The following is a 23989-nucleotide window of genomic DNA, read 5'->3' on the forward strand; positions in this document are numbered from 1 at the left end:
TCTGACAGTGGCCTTTCATTTCTGAATGTTCTTCTTTTTCTCTTTTCTTTTCTTTGTTTATTCAAGAATAGTTGATTTACAAAGTTGTGTTAGTTTCAGGTGTACAGCAGTGTTGCAGATATATATATATATATTGTTTTTCAGATTCTTTTCCATTATAGGTTATTACAAGATATTGACTCTAGTTCCCTGTGCTGTACAGTATGTCCTTGTTGTTTGTCTATTTTATATACTGTAGTGTGTATCTGAATGTTCTTTAGTGTCTCCTGAATCTTCTGGGAAATGCAGCTTCAGAGAGAGAACTATGTGAAATGTGTGATATTTGGGATAGACAAGTTCGTTTTACCAAATTTACATCTGTTCGATGTTAGTTGAGGTGACTTCAGATAACAGATGAAAATTTCAGAGATGTCAGGTTTGGCTATGTAAAAGGGAAATTCACCCCAAATACTGAATTTCCATATAGTTTTGTTCAGCAAGGTGTATATGAAAATGGGCATTATCACTGAAGATAAAAATCAAAGAAGCCCAAAGCAAATATTTCATAAAACATCCTTCCTACTGAGGAAATGGGTGTCCAGTGTCATGGTAAGAAGTAAGGCTTTGGAGAGTCCTTGGCTTGCCCCAGGCTTGCTGTTTCCTGCAGGTTGCTGGTAAGAGTCACATTGTCTATTTTGAGAGTGACCTCAATTTCATTATTACTTTCCAGCAGCTCTGGAAAGGAATCACAGCAGTCATTCTCACGTTTATAGATGTGGAAGCCACAGTCCAGAGAGAGCATTTGACTCATTGATATCATGAGGCTGATGAATGGGGTTAGCAGGCATTAGTACCCAGGTCTTCGGGCAACCTGTTTCCTGTTCTTCCTCTTTCCATCAGAGACCATCGGACAGAGACACACGGATCATTAGTGCACGGAATTGATGGTTCACAGTAATTAGGGAACACAGGACGTGTAGGTGTCTACAAGTGTATCTCTTTGTAAAGGTGAGGTTCTACATACCTTCGAGACTATTTTAGGTTGGGTTTCACAAGAGGCAGACTCATACGAAGACTTGAGGGCCAATAGTTTATATGGGGGGGAGCAAAAGCAAGCGCCATCAAGGGAGCAGGGAATAGAGACAAGGAAGGGAGGACACGGAGCAGCGGTCCTTGTGGAGTGGACCACTTCTGTGGACGACCACGCTCAGTTCTGGGGTGTCTCTGGGAGACACTGAGGAACACACCTCTGGACCACCCGCCTCGGGTAATGATACTGGGATGCTTGTGCTCCAGACCCCACCTACCATTTCCCAGCATTTGAGGCTATCCCCAGGGGCTCTAACATCCCAATGCTTCCCCGGGGAGCCGGGCTGGAGCCGCAGCTGCTTTGGGAAGACACGGGAGCAGAGGCCTAAGGATGCACCGGGAGCATCTCCCACAGACACCACTGAGAGTGGACTGGAAGGGTTTGGGGCCAGATGGCTAAAAAACTGCAGCAAACTCAAATGTCTTCCTAAAAGGATAATGTCCTCTACTACTCTGAATAACTTTCCAAACTCTAATCAAGTCAAGGGAGTCAGATGTCCACATGTTGTCCCAGAGCAAACCCTTCTCCTGTGAAAAGTGTGTCCGCCACCCCACAGACAAGGCTCAGGAGAGGGTGCTATGGGCTGAGTGTCTGTGTCCCCCCAGTTCATGTTGAAACCCTGTCCCCCAAGGTGATAGTGTCAGGAGGTGGGGCCTTTGGGAGGTAATGAGGTCATGAGAGTCAACCTGCCACGATGGGATCAGTGTCCTTATAAAAGAGACCACAGAGAGCTCCCTCACCCCTTCCTCCAGGTGTGGCCACAGTGAGAAGATGTCATCTATGAACCAGGAAGCCAGTTCTAACCAGACGCTGAAGCTGCCTCTGCCTTGACCTTGGACTTCCAGGCTCCAGACCTGGGAGAAATCAATCTCTGTTGTTTAGACACTTCCAAGCTGTGGTATTCTGTAATAGCAGCCAGAATGGACTAAGACAGGTGAGTAGGACTGACATATTTAGGGAAAAGAATCTCAGGCAGGGGGATCAGTATATGCCAAGTTGTCCAGTCTGTCATGGCTAGATCACAGGGGCTGGATCAGGAAATTCACTTTGGGGCAAAGTGGAATTCTGCATGATGAGCTTGCCAGGTTCTTGAACGTCAGAGTAAGAAATCTGAATTTATCCTTGCAGCAAACAGAGTGTCAGAGAAAATTTTTGTTCTGGAGCGAGAGTCTTAGAAAAAATATGGAAGCCTATTCCTGACACGATGCCATGTCCCCGGGAAAGAGGAGGTGTGAAGAGTGAAGAGGATGCTTTTACTCCTAGTTGATGTCACCCTTGTCCCCTGTTGTTTAGATAAAAACAAACAAAAATTACTTCAAGGTCCTTCTTTAGCAGCGATTGTGGCAGGCAATGTGTGCAGAGTTTGGGTAGTTTCAAAAATGATATGAACTATCATTTTTAAATAGTATTATAAAATGAAAGAAGTGATTAAAAATAAATTCGAAGTAGTATTAAAATGTTAAATTCACTTGGAAGCCTGGATGGAACAAATGTTCATTTGATGAAAATCTTTGCTGAAGTCTAGTGGATATTCACTTGAATGTAGGAATTTAAGTGCTGAAAGAACATATTTCTCCCTGGGTCCAAAAACAACACTGGTGGAGAAGTTGAATAATAACAATCATGATAATAATGATAATTTCCATAACATAAGGTAAGCAAGGCTAGGAGTGAGTGGTATGGCATTCCTATCGATTGAAAGTGGAAACGTTATAGAGGCTATGAAAAAAATGTTACTTTGAGATAAACATTTACATGTCTTATAATCAATTTTATTTTTTGGAAAAAAATGGATAATTTTATTATCATTTGTAAGTTGAGAAAATTGGAGGAAATTAGATTTATCTGGCGTGAAGAGATGGTTATTATTTTCGGAATTAAAGGAATACTGTAAATGTACATTTAACAGACCGCTAATCAATTCTGCCACATAAATAAAGCATGATTACGTTCATCTGGAATGAAAGAATGGAAAGGGTTTAAATAGCCATGCTTTTAAATAGTCGCAGCTCTCTCCTACCAAATTATTTTCAGTTCTATTTGATTTGTCCAACTCAAGTCCTGGGATGTAAAATATATGAATGGATCACTCTTGGAGCTACAACAAACAAAGCAGTTTCCAGTGAGATTATGAATATCGTTCCCCAAATTTTTATTAATGAACCAAGGGCAGGACAAAAGCTGCACACTTGGATAAGCTGAGTGCAGCATTTATGGTGCCTTTAAATTATTGTACAGATTCTTTCCCTCTTGTGTTCCGAGTGCTTGTTCCTAGATTTGACAGCGATGTAAAAATCAACTTAATTACATACATCTCATTTTCTAACTGTATTAGCCAGGAGCTGTAGAGTTTAATAAACATTGGGGCTTATGTAAAAATAAAAGAAATACTTTAAAATGCTAATAGAATTCAGATGAACCTCAGGTGCTTGTAATTAGTAAAAGACAGTAAGCATCTTATAGGTACATAGGTACTTGTACTGAAACAAACACAATTGCTTAAATACTGAAAACAACTTAAGAATGAAACCTTGAAATAAAAAAGAATGGATTCAGCATTGTAGTTTAGACCTAATCACTTTGTATCCCAACTGTTGTAGTTTCCTCTAATTCATCTGAAAATAATGTTTTTCTTCCAACATTTTATTCTTTAAATATCTGTCTCACAATTATTAGATATTTCTCTAGAACTGGTCTTGAAAATCATGTTCCTTTCATGCTTAGAATATTTCTGAGACTGTTCATTTGCAAATATATTAGGAAGCACATTCTCTAATTTGGAATTCCAGGCCATCTACATCTGGGGTCACAACAGGTCCAGTTTATGTGCCCACCTGCCTCCAGCCTTGCCCTGGACGCCTGCACTATGGTATCACTTAACCTCTCAATACCTCCTGGTACCTCAACCTTCAGGGATGCTTGGGCTTCTGCACCTGGTCCCTGTGCCAGCCTCAATGGGAGTCAGCTGATGCTCTAGCACCCACGTGCTCAAGAGGCAGGTGAGGCCACCAGGACACACAAAGAAGTGCCATGCAGTGGTATCATCTGCAACCAATGAGTGACAGGAAATGAAAGAAGAGGGATGTAGTGGCCAAGGTTCTCCAGAGAAGCAGAACCAATAGGCAATATACAGAGATATATAGAAGCAGATGTATTATGAGGAATTCACTCACTCAATTATGGAGGCTGAGACATCCCACTACCTGCCACCTAGGAAACTGATGGTGTAGGTCCAAAGCCCTGAGAACCAGGAGCTCTGATGTCCAGGGTAGGAATAGATGGATGTCTCAGCTCAAACAGAGAGAACTAATTTAACCTTCTACTACACTTTTGTTTTATTCCTGCCTCAACGGTTTGGATGAGGCCCACTCACATTGGGAAGCAGATCTGGTTTCTTCAACCCACCAATTCAAATGCTAATCCCTTCGATAAACACCATCACAGACACACTCAGAAATCATGTTTCTCCAGGTACCTGGGCATCCTGGAGCCCAGTCAGGTTGACATATGAAACAAACCATCACAAGGGCAAACAGAATTATTTGTCTTTCCCTGTGCCCCCTGACCCCAACCGAGGGAGTCAGGAGTCCTACCACTTCCCAGTGTACACAGGCTCCCCCTCCCATGATATCCTTGAAGCCACACTTGGGACAGTAATAGGGCACGTCTGCTTGTCAGCCTGACTGCCCCCCCAGCTCCAGCAGTAACAAGTACCCCTTCACCCTGGCCAAGCCAGGAACTGAGACTCCGCCTTCACCTTAGAAGTAACAAGCCAGACCCACCCTTCTCCCAGTGGTGTGGGATTGCTGCTAACAGAATATTTAAGTAAGATCCATAGCCTCATAACACTACACCCAGAGTGTCCCAAAATTCAACCTCCAAATCAGTCACATCAAGAACCAGGAAAATCACCATGTGAACAAAAGGACACAGATGGTAGAATTATCTGAAAAAGAACGGCCAACAGAAAACTACTGCAATGAAGCACACTTGAAACAAAATGAAAAAATATACCGTCCTAACGTTGAACCAGAAGAAACAGATTTTAGACCTGAGAAATACAGTAACAAAGAAAAGATTCAATGGGTAGACTCAGCAACAAATTGGCGAGAACAGAGGAAAGACAGTCAGTAAACTTGAAGATAGAACAACAGAAATGAGCCGGTCTGAACAACAGAGAGAAAATAGGCTGAAAGACAAAATGAGCTGAGCCTCTGGGACATGCAGAATTCTGACAAAAGGTTTAATATTTGCCTCACTGGACACCAGAAGAGGAAGAAGGTGGACTGAAAAAATACTCAAAGAAATAATGGCTGGAAATTTCCCAAATTTGGCCAAAGACCAATCAACCCAAACAGGATACATCATATTTAAACTTCTGAAAGCTAAGACAAAGAAAAACATCTTTTCCTGAATGAAGAAAACTAAGAGAATGTGTCATACCTACACTCAAAGGAAGTTCTCTCAATAGAAAAGAAATGATGAAAGAAGGGACCTTGGAACATGAGGAAGAAAGGAAGCACTCAGTAAGTAAAAACATCGTTAAATACAATAGTCTTTCCTTCTCCTGTTGTGTTTTCAAAGTCATATTTGACAGGTGAAGTGAAAATTATGATGGTCTGAGGTGCCTCTCAATGTACGACATAGAGGAAATATCGCAGACAATTATATTATAAACTGGGGAGGGTAAAGGGATGTTTTCTACCCTTACCCTCTAACTGATCCAACCATGCTGGAAAACAGTTTTGGAATCTTTTCCCAAATTAAACGTATATTTAGCATACGACCCACCCATCACACCCCTGGGCATTGATCCCAGAGAAATGAACACCTTTGTTCACACAGAAACCTGTACGTGGATCTTCACAGCAGCTCCTTTTGAAATAACCAAAAACTGGAAACAACTAAAATGCCCTTCAATAGCTGAATGGTTAACAAAAAATACTGGCCCATTTATTCCATGGAATACTATAAAAAGGAGCACACTTTTTTCTAGTTTAATGGATTTTATTTCATTTTTATTGACATATAGTTGATTTATAATATTATATTAGTTTCAGATGTCCAGCATGGTGACTCAGCATTTTTGCAGATTATACTCTGTTATTCGCGGTGGGGAGGGGGTGAGGGGGGAGAGGGAGAGGGTGTGTGTGGCCTGAACTCTGCTGTCCTGGAGAAGCATCATTCAACAACCTTCCTCTCTATTTCTGATTTCTGCTCTTTCCTTCTCTTCCTCCCTCCCCCATTTCATTCCTTTTTTCTTCATTTTCCTCTTTCAGTGTTGGAATTTTCAGTGTTTAATTGTGGTTGCAGTCATACAGATGGAGTATGTGACTGGGCTCTAAAACTTCTTACTATCATTCAATTTTTATGTAATGCTCAAGTGCTAGGTCTTGGGAATTTTATTATTAGCCTTGAAATTATCAGCATTCAGCATTTGCGTCTGCTTCCAAAGTATAACGATGACCGAAATGAGGTGCACCAATAATTCATGTGTAGGAATGGAGTGTGTAAGTGTGCTGGCACCTATCAGGTGATGTCAGTGGTGGGGGTCACTGAAAGGGGCTTGATTTGGTGGATTAGGAAAGAACGGTGAACAAAGTCACCGAAGAAAACTACCTCCCTTACGATGACAACCATTCCCATGTCTTTGATCGTGCTTTTCCCATGAACCCCATCCTCCTAGCCCTACGGTGTCTGCCATTCTGCTTCTCAGCCTCTTGGACACATAGTCTGCTTACCCGAAGATGCTTCTAGCTGTAAAATCACTCCATATCCCAGCTCACCTCCAGTGTTTCCTTGTTATCTCATATCTTGGCATCGTAATTTTTCATTGTGTTGTTAGATCTTTGATAACTTCTGTCTGACTTTTAAGATTTTTCCCCAGTTTTTATTGTCCTCTTCATTAGAAGAATTGAATATCTGAACCCACCATCCCCATATGCAGAACTCCCTTCTCTACTGATTTGAGATGACTTTTTTAAAAAATATACAATGTTGTATAAGTTTAACCCAATTTTTAGATTTTCCTTTCTGTTCTATAATTTTTTTTTCTGTTTATACACATGGCAGTAACCAACTGCTTTACTTATTGAGGCTTTGTAATATGTTCTAATAACTCTTAGAACGACCCCTCTTCATTGTCCTATGATTTTTTATTAGTCTTCATTATTCCAGTTTTTTGTATTTCTGCTTTTTCCCCATGAACTTTAGGACAACGTTAACTAATCTCTGCCAAAACTCTGTTGTAATTTCGGGGGAATAATCTTATATGTACATATTGAAAGAAGACAAAACATCTCTGTGATATTGGATCTTGTTGATGGACATGTTCATAATTTTTCCATCCTTTAAAAGTTTTCTTCATACAGATATTGTCATTTTTGTTATACTGATCTTACATAGTTTATCTTTCTGATGTTATTCTGAAAGGAATATTTTCCCATTATTATTTGGTGTTTGCATAAATAAAAGCTGTTTATTCAGTATGTTAATTATATAATACCAGATTTGGGTTGTGGTGCAGTCATTAGCAGTAAAAATTATCTTGGCTTTTGATTTAATTAACAAACTTTTCATTGTTAAATAATTATAGATTCACAGGAAGTCGCAGAGATGGTACAGAGAGGTCCCTGTAGCATCGTCCAGTTTCCCTCCATGGTTACATCTCACATAATTATAGTGTAATAGCAAAACCAGGAAGTTGACTGGGTACAATGTCTATGTGTAGTTCTATGTCATTTTATAAAAAGTGTAGTTTGTATAACCACCACTGCAATCAAAATACAGACTGTGCCATCACCGCAAAGATCTCCTTGTGCTGTGCTTTTATAGTCATGCCCTCCCACCCATCTCCACCTTCCTCAACCCCTAGCAAACACTAATTTGCTCTCCATCTATATAATTTTGCCATTTTGAGAATGTTACATAAATGGAAACGTGATATATGACCTTTTGAGATTGACATTTTTTACTCAGCATAATGCCCTTGAAGTCCACATGAACTGTTATATGTATAAAAAGTGTGAGGATTAAAAAAATTGCGAGATACACTTGAAGAAAATGTCCAGAACTAAACACGGTAGAGAAAAGAACGGGACAGAAGCAATATCTGAAGAAATAATTTTTTCTTCTTTCTAATAATTTTCTGAAAAGGGAAAAAGAAATCGAGCTGCCAATAAAAGAAATAATACTGTTGTTGTATATGAGCAACAGCATGATAAATATGTAATTTTTAGGTAGTGCTTTATAACATCATGATAACACAGCTGAAACCACTGAGATGAGAAACCGTAAAAGCAACCAGAGGGGGGAAAAATACAGATTATTTTCAAGTGAACAATGATAAAATAAATACCTGGCTTCCAGAAGAAAACAATAGAATCAAGAAAACAACATGTTTGAAGTTCTGAAAGAAAGTAACTCCAGATCCAGAATTATATATCCCGCAAAGAAATCCTTTTAAGATGAAGGTGAAATAATAGTTATTTAATAGTTATACAAACAAACCTAATCCAGTTCATCATCCTTAAATTTTCACTAAAGGAAATACAAAAAAAGTGTCCTTCTGGCAGAAGGAAAGATTTCCAAAATGTTGGTTTAGAGATGCAGGAAGAGTGAAGAGAAAAAGGTAAAGATTTGGGTAAATGAAGTAAGGATTAACTACATAAAAATTTTTTAAAACTTCTGGAATGAAAAATGAATTTAGAATCAAAACAAACAGCAAAAACATAGTTTGGGTGAGGGTTAAATTGAGTAAGAGTTGTAAAGTCTTTGTGAGTATCTTGACTGACGTAAAAGTGCCAATTTATATTAGGTATTAATAAGTCAAGAGTGCATATTACAGTGTCTCTGACAATCATTAAAATAATAAAAAATAGATAGTACAATTAAAAAGCTAATGGGGGAGAGAGTAACAGAACAATCTAAAAAACTTAATCTCAGAGAAAAAAAGAACTTAGAAATAACAAGTGAATAGCAAGATGGAAAATCTAAACACAAATATGTTAGTTATTAAGTATAAAAGGACTCCAATTAAAAGACCAAAAATTGTCAGGCTGAATTAAAGCTCGTGCATGCAGACGCACACACACCAATTCTATGCTGTTTACAAGAGATTCACCTAAAGATTACATGAAGATTATATAAGATTATACAAAGGTTAAGGTAAAGTGATGGGAAAAGACCTATCACGGAAACACTATAATCAAAAGGCCTTGTAGTTAGATTAATATCAGGCCAAGCAGACTTTAAGGCAGGACATAGCACTAAAGAGGGGCATTTCAAAATGATAAAAGTTCAATTCACCAGGAAGATGTAATAGTTACTAATTTGAATTCATCAAACAGTATTGCTTCAAAATATACATGCAAAATAAAGAACAAAAATATGGAGAAAAATTCACATCACAGTAGATGATAGTACACCTTTCAGAGTAACTGATAAAACACGCAGACGACAAAGATGAGCCATAAAGACATAAAAGATATTGGCAAAGCAGACCCAACAGATGTATCTAGAATATTATCTCCAATGTCTGCAAAACACATGTTATTTCCAATATGCACAAAACTCTTACAAAAATAGACTGTATTCTCTGTAAACCAAGTTTCAAATTATTTCTAAGGATTAAAATAATACAAAACATGCTTCTTGAAGATAGATGAGTTAAGCTAGAAATCAGAAAACAAAACAATTCCCAAACCTTTGGAACATACATCATATATTTCTAAATAATCCATGGCTCCAAGAAGAAATCAAAATTAAATTTGGAAAACATTTTGATAGAATATAATTTTAAAATAATCTGATTAGTTCAAAACTTGTGGATATGGCTAAAGACAGGATTATGGATTTGGGGTTTTTTTAATTGTGAATAATATATAGAGAGTATAAAGATATATTAGAGTATGTTAGAAATATTATATAGATATTTAGATACATCAGGAAAAAAGGAATGTACAAAATCAATGAGCTAAACACTCACTTTAAGAAATTAGAAAAATGACAGCAAACAAAACTTGAAAGGTGGAACAATGGGAAAAAAAGAAAAAGTGAAAGAAGTAATTAATAAAATAGAAAATAAACAGACCCCAGAGACGATCACCAATGCCAAAGTTTGGTTCCTTTTAGATACTACTAAAACTGGTAAATTCTTGGTGAAATTGATCAAGAAAAAGAGATGGACAAACAACCATTATCAATAGTGAATAAGGACATATTACTATGAGTAACATGAAAATGCACTTATTTAGTTATTTATTTTTTTAGATTGAAGAATTTATTTTTTGGTGCAGAAAAATTAAGTCATTATACTAAATCAAAACTCAGCTAGTTAGCAATTCATGAATGCCAGTTTTAAAGATTGTTTCTAGACAGCTTCATATATCTGTTTTGTTTATTTGAAGGTTAGATTAGCATTAGGGTCATATTGAAATATGCAGTAGAGGGTATCCAGATAGGTAAAGAAATCTAATCACTAATGACGACAATAATAACTATTAACATTTGATATAAATTATGATGATCTGTGCAGTGGTGAATCTATAGAGTAGAAAGTTTGAAAGAATTAAATAGCTGAATATTATATGAAAAATCTCTAAAATATATATATGTAGATATATATATATATATATGTTTTAGGTTAACAAAAAAAATCAAGGTACAGGAAATGTGTAGTTTATGAAAACATTTTATTAAAAAGGTCTAAAATAACATTATATATTCATATCTGCTTTAATAGACATATAAAAATTCCAGAAAGATGCAAAAGGCAGGGGTTAGTCTTGTGGGGTTGAAAGTGAGAACCAGATGTCTTGGGGACAAAGTGGCCATAAGACTTTTCCCAGTGCATCTTTAAACATAAACATAAAAGACATGATAGATGTAAATCTATATATATATATTTTAAAATGCTGTGCATTGCATAATTTCAGTGCCCTTCATATCAGATTCTAAGTGCATGAGATCCTAGAGGGAAGCATCCCCTAAAACCTCCTGTGAATGGGATATGAAAGGGCATACTCAAGGTCATGCACTACAACAGGCCTGTTTTAGATCCATGTGATATGTTACATCATTTTTTTAAATTACATTGGAAATAGAAAATAAAACAAAATGAGTTAAAATTGCAAGAATTGGAAAGAAAGGAACAAAGCAGTCATTATTTGTAAGAGATATAATTGCCTCCGTAGAAAGGGACAAAAAGTCAGCAAAGATTGAACTAATGTTCTTTCAATTTGCTATCACTGCAAACAGGAACACTTCAGTACCATATTGTTAATTAAAACAATTCAAGCTAATTCAGGCCACACTGAATTCTCGGAACTCCTAGAGTGGGTATAGGTCATTCATTTTTAACACTTTGCTGTGTGCTTCCTTTAAGTATCATAGAATGGTGTCATATGTTAGTTTGACCTGTCTCCTTGGACAGCAGAATCCCAGAACGCAGAGATTCTATTTTATGATTCTTTCTTTAGCCCCATGGACTGTCTCAACTTGTGGGCAGTTTGTGTTGAATAAGTGTACTCGTCTTCAAGTGATACTTGGGTTGAATAAATAAATCCAACAGGACATGGACATCCTAGGTTTTGTGAACTGTCAAGATCATGCTGTCATGCAGGACAAAGTATGTCCCCAGACCAACAGCATCAGCATCAGTTGGGAACTTAGAAACACAAATTTTTGGAACCCCAACCCAGACCTACGTAATCAATGGGTGGGTTTTACTGAGACCCCTAGTTGTTTCTGATGAATGCTGAAGTCTGAGGGCTCCTGGTCTAGGAGTAAGAGTATCACACAGAGACAAGATGACAGATATCTCAGAAAGTTAATGATCTGGAATCACTTTTTCCGGGCAGTAATTGTTTGCACCAGTTCTCTTTTTAGTAGCCTTGTACTCATCTAATTACTTTGCAGAAAGTTGCCCTTGACTCTCATGTCGTACATTTAGGGTTAGACGCACACACCTGCGAATTTCCCATGGAGCGGCGTTCCTCAAACTCTGCTGGGCAGAGACTGCCATGTGTAGGGCTTGCTGAAAACTCTGCCCTACCCTTGGAACTTAGAGTCACTGGATCTGGGGTCATCTCTAGAATTCTGCATTTAAAAAACAAAATAAGCCATCTAATGAATCTGTAGCAGGTGGACAGGGGACCACATTTGAGACCTATCACCCTGCAGCACTGCTATACAAGTTGTGATTGCAAATCAGTGGTTGGCATCATCTGAGATGGTGTTAAAAATCCAGACTCAAGAGTCCCATCCCAGACCTATAGATTCAGAAACTTCATTCTAGCAAGATACTCAGGGCATTTGCTACGCATATTAAAGTTCGAGATGCCCTGTTGCAGGCAATTCGTGAGAACACTAGGACCCATGACTCTGTGTGAGAAAACACTGGCCAGAGGGAAGGCGAACTAATTTCCAAACAACTATTTCCGATTGCCATTTCTAGCACTCTGTTGAATGACACCATTCTTACTCTACTTCACTTCTGATTACTCTTTTCTCCTTGATGACTGCAGTTCTAGAAGAAACCTAATACATACTATGTTTATAACAGTACACATATAAATAGCTCTAATGAAAGCTCAATGGAAAATATACAGCATTACAGATGAAATTGATGTAATTAACAATAAATTATGTGGAATCCTTTATGTTTTAGTAGATCAAAATAAATTAGTTGATTGTAGGAAGTTAATAATTAATTTGAGATGTTTATGGCAAGTTATTGACCCAATAATGTATTCTGTTTTCTTTCTAGATTTTAATATTTATATAATTTAGCAGTTGTTTTTTTAAAAGGGGAATATTTTAAAGTCTTATAATTGGATCTATTTCTATTAATTTATAGTCAAGTGGAGTACATTTATTTAAGATTGAGAAATACCATTTGCATTGCATTAACATTTTGCTAAGAGAGACAAAATGTTGATACTTATTAGTATAAAGGAGCTTATTAGACTTTGAAGACGTGGCTTTGAATTGATTTTAGTATAAGCGAAACTTCATTTTTTAAAAAATATGGTTATTTGGATACTTAGCCACTTTTCTTGTTTTCTTTGTAGTTTTTTTTAAACTATTTTTTTTTGCTTGTGATTTTCATAACTTATTCATCTTTTTCTCTGTATTTATACCTTAGGGACTGTCCTGCAGCTCTTGGTAGTACTTAATGATTAAAAATATCTAGATGTCTCAGAATTAATGACGCACTTAGAGTCTCTAAATATTGCAGAAGGCTTGCCTAAACTTGGGCAGAAACCTGGCCTCCTGTGGGGTGTTGTATGGGCACACATCCCTTTGGAAGTAAGATGGGATATAAATAAACACATGCGTAAATAGATGTGGTCTGATGGAAAAAGCTACAGGCAGATTCTTCATCTAAAATTATACACATGACTATCTGACATTCCATCACTATAAGGCATTCCTTCAAGAGACTACATCTTCAGAATCCCACATGCCCTTGAGAGGGATACACCTTATGTCGTGCTTCTGAGCGATTGTCTTTAGATTGCAGAGAGTGTGAGAATAAGCGTCACTGGGAAGGGATCAGCAACCCAGCCAGGGAGCCACAAGCATGCCAAACGCAAGTTCTGACTATTTGCTAAATTTTCTAACTCAGAGATTTTAAAGACAAATGAAGGTCTTTTATTAACAGAGAAATGTGCCTTTTTAAATTTGCATTTACATAGAGAGAAAAGCCCAGCAGGGTTGTTTGTTTTCAAATTAAAGAAGCATAAGAATAAGTTATATGACATCTGGGAAAAGATGGGGCCCCTGGCTGGCATGCAGGCCCTCCGTCCACTAGACTCGAAGACCTGATTATCCACTCGACTTTGCTAAGTATCTGGTATATTTTGGGTGATTGGCTTTGTCTCTCTGGGCACAGGTTTTCTCACCTCTACAGCAAATAGGACTAGATGATCCCGAATGTCCCTGCACTGCGTTTGTTTCCCAAAGAATGAAAACAAGTGAAAAAGAAAATGAGTAATTCAAATTTTCTCTTCAGCTCATTCTAAAATTACCTCCTCAGGCTTACAGATCTGGAGTTGTTTTCTATAAATCAGTGAATTAAAAAAAAAATTATTGGAGAAAAGGGAAAAATAATTTAAGCAAAGCAATAAAACCATTATTTCATGTTGAAGCTCCAGGCTTTGTGGGTTTTGAATAGAATTTAAAGCTGGATAAGTATTTTATTTCTGACCACGTATTAACCCATTCTTTAAAAGTGACTTCCTATTTTTTGAAGGAAGTCACCGCAAAATTTATCATCTCTTTCAGATACTGTACTAAACGCATTATTAACTGCATATGAATTTCATTTTTAAAAGCAGGAAATGAAATGACTGCTAAGTTCTTGCCTGAAGAGTTGAGAGCATCCTATATAAACTAGTGAATCCCATTAGAATGAATTTCACAATGAATACACACGTGTATAGTAATTATTGATAGAAATACAATAAACCCACCAACCTTCAGAGTGCCAAATGGTAATAATGAGTGAGTACAGTTGCGCCTGGATGAAATTAGCTAAAAATATGATTATAGATGTTTATAAATATAGATTTTAGAAGGAAATTTATATTTCAAATAATTTTCTCTGAACAAACCATACTTCTTTAAATATCCCCAGTATCCATATTTTTGCCTTTTTAATATCTAAGGCTCAAAGATGATAATGATGGTGTTTGATTATCTATAGAGTGAGTAAATGCTACTTAAGGTGATAAAAGCAAAAAAATTCAGGAGAGGAGATGATGATAAAAGCTGTATTTGTGTGTCAGGTGGAGCTACCTAGGAGATGCTCTCTACATCGCCCTTAGAATATTCTCTATCTACTTAGCCAATCAGTCGTTCTTTATAATAATGTTAAATCACTTAAGCCATAACTAATAATAGTACAAAACTTGAAATGAATTTATAGGTCCACTCTTTTAGGATTTGGCAAAATGAGGAATCTTCCTCACCAATGGACTGAGAGTTTCTATGAGACAGACATTTCAGGGCACCAAGAGATGGAGACTCATTTCAATGACTTGATAAATGGTGCCTTTACAAAGCAGTTTTAGGGACTTTTAGTTTTAGGGACTCCCCAGCTCAGGAGAGAGTCCCCTGCCCCCACCACAAAACTGGCCTGCCCATCAATCAGGCAGGTGGTCACAGGGAATTATCCACAACCCACAGTTCAGTTTTATGGAGAAGACCAGATGACCGCTCTTGAGAGGTGGGTGCTGGTGAAGGGCCAGCAGACCCTACTAATCACACGGATTATTTACAATTCTCCATTCACAACCCTCTCAGTTAATCTGAGGAAAGTGCAAAGATGACATCCACCTAAAACTCTCTTAACTTAATGAGGCACTAAGAGATTGTATTTTTCACTGTTCTCTAATGGAAACATAGAACAGAAGCTTATACAATCCCTTAACAAAGAGATGCTACATATTTTACATTTCTTTCTTTCTTTTTATAGAAAGCCTGTGGGAAAGAGGTACATAGATCTTGGAATAATTTACTCAAGAGCAACCGACAAGGCTCAACACCAATTAATTCTGATTTTGAATTTTTTAAAAAGTGACATTTTAACATGCTGAGGGCCAAGTTTGTTTTGCTGTCATTTCAATGACAACAAAATGTATTGGCTAGTCTTCATAACAACTTCTTAGAATATTAGTATATTATAGTGAGATCTTATATTTTATATATGTGATACAAGAAAGAGATTTTCCTAAGTAAGTGTTTATAAAAATTACTTGTCAATTCTGTTACTGGAAGAGCAGAATCTATGACTGGTGATTAAAAACATTTTTTTTCCATACCATACCTAACACAGACTATGAACAACTGTGTCATATTGGTTTGGAGGATTAATTGTGAGAAGAACTAACTCATCTATTGGAACCAGTGACTTACTAGAAATTTGTAACTTCCACCCTTGACTTTCTCATTTTTTACAACAAAAGTTCCAGAAATAGCCTCATATGACCAAAAAAACAGATTTGCAGTTCAAGGCAAATTGTTAGCCATTATTTTTCCAGTGGGGAAAGAAAAAAGTGAAGAACGTCATATATTAACCTTATTGTACAGAGCAGCTGGAATATTAAGATGTAACCTCCTAACTTAATCCATTGATAAGGACATTCTTTTGGGTATAAAGAAATTAGAGATGTAGAAAGTATGCAGAAATCAGGGCTTCAAAGAATCTTGCAGTTTGATGAAACTGAACACATTTCTTTTGCTGAATTGGCAGAATCATAAATCAGTTGGTTGAGGGTATACATAATATGACTTTTTTTTCAATAAGAGGATTCTGGTGGTTGGGTTGGCAGGTTTAAAATTTGATTTTGAGATAAGACTTAGAAATTATAAAAGTCAGATTGAATTTCCAGCAGATTCCACAGTGATGGAATATTCTATCATCTTCTTGACCGCCTCTCTTGCAGGATTTATAAGTCTCCCAGCTTGTGGGCGGGCACAGCTGGAGCAGGAATTGTTGTGTCCACCTGATTATTTCTGGAGTTTCTGGTTCTTTCCACTTAGCTTCCTGCTGTCACTTTCTGAAACAGCTTTCACAGGTGCGTTAGCCCATGGACAGTTGTTTACTGCTGAGCCATTCTCTGCTAAAATGGGCCAGTAGACCCTTTGCAACTGAGAACCAAGGACATGAGTAGAGTATTTTCATTCTAACCAAAGTTGGAGGCCATGGATTTAAAGCCGTGTCAATGTGCATGTTCTCATGGGTGTTTCCTTTAAAACTACATGCAGAACCTTAGAGCAGGTATTCCTAAAATTCTTGGTTACTGATGTTAGTTAACTATACTGAGTTCTTTAAAGGGCACTGTCCTTTGAGCCCTCCTAGACCACATGCTTAAAATCCAAATTGCTTCTAAATTATTTAGAATTAATATGTCGCAATAATATTAAAAACAATTTCTTAGAGTTACATAGCTATCTTCTAACGACAAAATGCCTGCAACCCATTGGCTCCCTTATTTACAAAAGTATGAAAAATGTTGGTTATTGTGTGAGGGAAATAACACAATTTTGGTGTTGTAACACTGCCAGGCATTCATGATACTCATGTGAGCCTTAAAATTCATGTCAACTGTGTATTCGTTCTGAAAAGTCATAAAGGCATAGAGGAAATATTAAGGCTACATTATTGATGAATGATTATATAGCAAGCTTATGTAAAAGTGCATGGCATCTATTTTTGACCTGAGACCTGTAATTCATGGAATCACATTCTTAAAATATTTTATTGTGCTCTGATAAAAATGTCCCTCAATGAACACACTAATGTGGGGATTTGGCTCTTCTACCTGCCTTTGCAGCTTTGAGAATCAATTTTAAACGAAGAGAAAAGCACACTTGTAATAACTTCTTTCTCTATCTAACAAGCTTATTGTGTGTCTTGGAAATTAAGAAGCTTCTTATATTCCTACTAGTGAAATGACTCTCAAATTCATATAACAGTTGTGTAAATTTACTCAGAAGAATATATTATGGCTCATTTTCAAACTGCCTCGCTGTTGGGATGGTATTGGGCATAAACATGGATAGAATAAAATGCATGGAATATACTAAAATTTGTCATGTAAATATCTTATTTCACTGGATATAAAAGATAGAATTGTTATCCTGCCAGCGAATAGAAAAAATAAAACATAAAATACTCTAAGTTGGATGCCCTCCATCACCTTCAGTCAAATTACATAGACGAGTTATACAGTTACACAAGCTGATTTTTTTCATACTTGACATTTGAGTAAAGCTACTTACTTTCTCACAATGTTAAAATTTTATTTTGCAGTTACCTATACTAAACATGATGGAAGATATGACTAAAGTAAAATAGAATTTAAAATTAGCTAAAAACTCATAAAAGTTTGGATTGGGTTTCCTAACCTCCTTGAAATCAAGTACCCTAACATTTTAATTAAACAGAGAAATTTCAACATACTGAACTGAATCCTATTTCCCTAGTCAGGGAAGGAGATATTAGGATGCTGGACTCACTAAATTATACTGGTTTGGTTGTACATTTGACATACACATGGATAATCTGCCAGGGGAAAATTCTAACAGTGGGAAAAATATTTTAGTCTCATAAGCAATGAATTTGATATTCAATTTTGTTGATAACAATTCAAGTCTCCTGTCTGATACATCCAAAAGAATAAAGATATAGATGCTTTAGGTGGTGAAGGTGATGTTACGTCCTCTGTTAGAATGTTCTGTTACTTCTCTATGGATTTTCAACAGCCTTTGCACATCCTCAACTTCCAAATATCTTTTACATTATCCAAGGTCAGAAAAACCATATGGCTTTATAAAGATCAAAGAGTGAAGCCAGAAACCCCACACTTTTAAAAGTAAAGACCAACTCACCAGTACATATTTTAGCATCAAGTGCATATGGCACACGCTAACTGAAAAAATTTATGTGGCAAAGTTAACCTACTTAGAAGTGGAATAACATGTCCTTTAAGGCAGAAAGGACAAGCCCATCTTCCAGTGGGAAAGTGGTACAGTTAGAGACATCAGGGGAAGAAACGAAAGAAACTGGATTACAGAGACTCCAAACGACAGGTAGGAGCAGTACAAAATGGAGAAATTAAGTGAGAAATTAACCTCCAACCTCTGAGGTCATTCTTCGTATTGAAATTCAGTTGTTTTAAGGAGTCCTTAATGCTAAAGACATGATTTTCTCATAGCCAAGGGGGAAAGTTCAATTACTGTACCCATGTAATCATCCATTTTAAATCATTTTTGTGTAAAGATCGGGTGTATTGAATGGATTTGTCATACTCAGAATGAAACTGGTGCAAATGAAATTCCTGTTAAGGGGCATTAGCTTTACTATTCTCTCATTTGCTATAAAAGCCTTTAAGTACCAAAATTTGGGATAGACTGTGGCTTATTATCAGTCAAGTAGGGGAGGGAGGTGCTTCCTGACAGGTTTAAAAGCAAGTGGCTTTTTTAGTCTATAGTCTAGGGAAAAACATCAGTCTTCCTCTTGTTTTTAGGGTTAATTAGATACTATTCTTTTGCTGTTCTAACTCATTTGTTTTCTAGATCCTACTGCCAAATATATTTTAATGGTATTTTTTAATGTCAACCTCATTTTCCCTGTCATTACCATCCATGGGCTAATCAAACAATTATCTTGTCATTTATTTTATAAGACATTCTATAAAAAACCCATAGAATCCTTTCAGAATTAAGGAGATACCATTATATTGATCATAAACATATTTTATTGAATATTTCACAAATAATTTTAGTAAAGAAACAAAAGTCTATGTAAATAAAAGGAGTATCTAAAAATTATTGAAACATTAAAAGCTGATGTATGTTGTTATTACAGCTTTTAGAGATTCCTGATAAAGTGATCTATGAGCAATTTTAACTGATGTATTTCAACAGTTGCCCGGTATAAGTTCCTTAGATTTTGACCATTAAATTATCATTTCTTTACTATTTAATGTGATCATTCAACATTATTAATGCCTGATGGGAGAATTTTTCACATACTGAGGTATGGGAAAGTCATTCTGGCTTATACACGATTTGGCTTGAATTTTATGCTAACCAGAACAGACTCTTACAGCCTGTCAAACAAGCATCGTACATCTGCTTTAACCATTAGGGAAAAGAATGCATTTTAAAATCAAAATGGAGTAACTGTGGTTCAGGCATTCAAAATGGAGCTGGGTGGCCATAATTTCAGACACGTTCCTGCATCCCTGTGAACATGAGTTTTCTGACCTGTGTCAGACTGAAGGACACCACCAGCCGTTCTCAAAACAGTATCTGTGAATAGCTGCCAGCTGCAACCGTATGGTCTCAAGGTCTCCCCTTGTAACTATGCAACCATTTCAGACCCCAATCAATCCTTGCTTAACAAGCACCCTTACTGCTTGCCGGCTCCAATTATAATTCTTGACAAGCAACTTACGTAACTCTGTGGTTTTTGCCTTTATAAGCCTCGCCTATTTTGTAGTCTAGAGAACACGATTCAAGTGCTTCTTGGATCTGTGTCTCCTGGGCTAACGTCCTCAGTTTGGCAAGAATAAAACTCTTTTCTATTCCTATTATAGATTGTTTATTGATTATTTCCATCAACGTACCTAAACCTAACATTCCCCTTGAAAGAAAATTTACCCTCGTTTTAAGTCACTGTGATGGCTTTGGCAAAATTTTAAAGAATCAAATCATGAAGGTTAAGAGATAAGGACTTCATCTACAAGCAACGAGATTTTGTTGATTCCCTCCTACTCTGGGGAAAACCCTTAAGCTTGTCTCTCCAGTCATTCTGACCAAGGACAATGTGACATTTAGGGAGGAAGTCTGCTCCATTGGAAGCAGGCATTTTTGCCTCCCCAGACTGGATTTCCACTTGGATCAAAGACCAGTCTACACTGTCTTGGCCACGTTCAATTTTAAACATGGCTTCTGTCATCAACAGTCCATCGAAACTGAAAGCACCGAAGGGGTCCACCTATAGCGTGTCCTAAGACCAGGGTCTATTTTGGTTTCCTGGACATGGGCACCTGCTGTATTTCCTCAGTTTGTCTGAAATTCACATCAGGGACTCTTTCTTAGTTTCTTACTCCCCTGGAACTTCTAATTTTCAGGGTTCTTCTACATCCTTCTATTCTTATCACTCAACTCTGGTGTCCTCTCCTGGCTTCCAGGCCACACATCTCCAATCTGCATCTTCTGCCAGTCTCACTGCTGAGCAGTGGGTGTTCGTCCAAATGCTGGCAGGCCAGCTCCACTAGGGTTTCCATCACAGACATCTCAAACTCATCACGTTCAAAACAAAACTGTCATTTTTAAAATTTATTTTGAAAAAATTTTTAAAATCTATTTTACTGAAGCATAGTTGATTTACAATGTTGCATTAGTTTCTTCTGTACAGCAGGGTGTCTCAGATATATATATATATATATATATATATATATATATATATATATATATATATTCTTTTTCATATTCTTTTCCATGATGGTTTTTCACAGGATATTGACTATAGTTCCCTGTGCTATACAGTAGGACCTTGTTGTTTATCCATCCTATATATAATAGTTTGCATCTGCTCATCCCAAACTCCCACTCCATCCCTCCCCCACCTCCACCCCCTTGGCAACCACAAGTCTGTTTTCTATGTCTGTAAGTCTGTTTCTAAAACAGTGATTTTAATCTCACCAAACCCGTGTCTCCTTTTGGGTCTCCCAACTTCCTGAAGGAACCCATTAGACATTAAGTTGTCAGAAAACTTCTCCTCTCTTATTCCTACAGCAACATGATAAATAACAAGTAAAATGGTACAACCTCTCTGGAAACAGTTTGGTAGTTTCTTTAAAAACTAAGTATGTGGCTACCATACAAACTTGTAATTGTACTCCTAGACACTGATGGCAAAGAAATGAAAACGTATGTTCACACAATATCATCTACACAAATATTTATAGACACTTCATGCTTAATAGCCAAAAATTGGAAGCAGGCCAAATGTCTTTCAGTGGATGAATGGTTAAATTGTGGCACATCCATACCATAGAGTATAGTCAATGAAAAACCAAGCTATTGATACAACTTAGATGAATCCTTATCTGAATTATGCTGAATGAAAAAAAAAAAGGCAATCCCCCTAAGTTATATTCTATATGATTCCACTTACACAACATTCTTGAAATGACTAAATTATAGAAGCAGAGAACAGAGGGCTGTAGGAAGGCAGGAAGTCATGTGATGGGAATGGTCTGTATCTTGACTGTATCAGTGTAAACATCCTGACGGTGATACTTTGCTATAGCTTACAGGTAGATTATCACTGTAGATAATACAGGTAGATTACATTGTAGAAAGATTTACAGGTAGATTTACATTGTAGAAAGCTGGGTAAAAGATACCCGGGTTCTCTTCATATTATTTCTTACAACTGAATGTGAGTCTCCAGTCACTTCAAAATGAAAATAATTTTTAAATTTAATTTAAAAATACATAAAAATAAATTTGTCAAACCGTCTCATGAGTCGGGAGCCATCCAAAACACAGAAAAACATACAATAAAGATTCTTCTCTATTCTTGTTGTTTTCTTTGACCCTAACACAATGCTACACACTTTCTTGGTATTTTAAAACCAGCTTAGAGCACAGCTGGGATACCTGAGCTCCAACTTTGTCATGTAAAGACCAGAGCATGTTTGAAGTCTTCATTCAGAAAAACAATGCAAAATTGGCATCTATCCTGGTCAGAAGATGAAACTATTTGCGCCAGAAATGTTAACAATGAAGTTCCCTTCTTTGACAACAACGATTTTAATGTGATTGCAAATAAATTAAATTTGCAAACAATTATTTTGTGTTATCACCTGGACCTTAACTATACAAGGTGGCTGTCCATGTCCTGGGGAGTAAGGGCATATTTTCATTTTGTAGATTAGATCAGTACCTCAACTTGGGTGCACCTAATGCAGCTTTAGTCAACAAAAGTTTCCTTAAGGCTGATAAGATTACAATGCTAAGGAATAGAAAACCACTGCTGTGTTGTAACAGCTGGTACAGGTGTTGACAAGACAAGAACTTCCTATTGTGGGAAAAGTTTTTCATTACATTGCAGCAAGTAGAGAAATTGATGTAGTTCAGTTACTCAAAAACGGCTCCATTTATGATGCAGTATGGAATTTGTACTATTTACCGTGTCATGCCCGCCAAATGTGATTCTGCATTTAAGTTGGGACTGGTTGTCCTAAGGCAGACTGCGACAGCCCTTGTGGACACATGTTAGTAGCATCTGAACTTGACAATCTGAGGAGATGAAGGAAGTGTAGGATATTGCAAACTACAAACTCATTTCTAAACCCGTCTCCTCTAAATATTCTAAATATTTTCCTTGGTGCCCAGGTGGTGAGCACATTTTAACGATCACCTGTCCTCTTGGATAATGTGTTAACACTGGGTACGAGATTTAGCATTAACCCAGCTGTATCTTGCACAATTAGGATATACCTTCAAATGCAGAAATATGACAGGTTTCTTGGCAGCCATTTTTGGATGGAATATTTACAGGAAAGACAATAATTTACCAAGCAGTTCTAAGTGAAGTCCCAGTGAAGAATATAAGCTTGCAACATCTTATAAGTTTTAAGAAATGAACCAGTCACCGATTCTGAACTGCATGAAGAAGAACCATCCCAGAATAAGAAACCACCACCTGGAAGTGAAAAGTCACCAACAAAAACAGTCGTTAATAATTAAAGGATGCACGAGGCTGAGACAGCAGAGAGCAAGAGGGGACAAGAGTCCAGATTTGACTCCTCTCCCACCTAGCAAAGCCACCATGAAAGACAGCCTCTCAGTCACCTCCCAGAGACCCTGAGACAGAAAAACAGACCCAAAACCTAAAGAAGAAGACGTAGGCAATTGAACAGCTGAAAGAACAAACAGTACCTGGAAAACAGCTAGAAAAACATCAACGGGAGAAAATGCAGCAAGAGAGAGCCTTTCTCCACAAGCCAAAGACGTGGAATTGGGAATTTAAGATACACAGAAAGCGAGCAAGTTACCAGAAACCAGTGCAAATATTTCTTCTGTTAAACACACTGACATCTATGGAATACCTATGTGCTCATCCTTAATGTTCATCTATAACAATTCATTCAAGATTTTTTTTAAAAAATAGAGCAAGAAACCTAAAATACTTAAGAATAAATCTAACAAGTAATGTCCAAGAACTCTACACTGAAAACTATAGGAAAATTAATTAATTAATTTTTTGAAAAGTTGCAGAGGGAAATTAAAGAGAGCCAAAAGTATATCATGTTCCTGGATGTGAAACCTCAATATTCTAGATGTTCATTCCCTCCAGAACATATCTACACATTCTGAGCAATTAAATAAAAT

The 23989-nt window shown here is 37.0% G+C and overlaps 1 pseudogene; it reads left to right on the top strand.

Moving 5' to 3' along the window:
• The first annotated feature begins 5002 nt into the window (after positions 1–5002).
• Positions 5003–23724, top strand: LOC136118550 (eukaryotic translation initiation factor 2A pseudogene; annotated as a pseudogene).
• The last annotated feature ends 265 nt before the right edge of the window (positions 23725–23989 follow it).

This window comes from Phocoena phocoena, chromosome 2 (assembly GCF_963924675.1).
Source record: "Phocoena phocoena chromosome 2, mPhoPho1.1, whole genome shotgun sequence".
Classification (NCBI taxonomy): domain Eukaryota; kingdom Metazoa; phylum Chordata; class Mammalia; order Artiodactyla; family Phocoenidae; genus Phocoena; species Phocoena phocoena.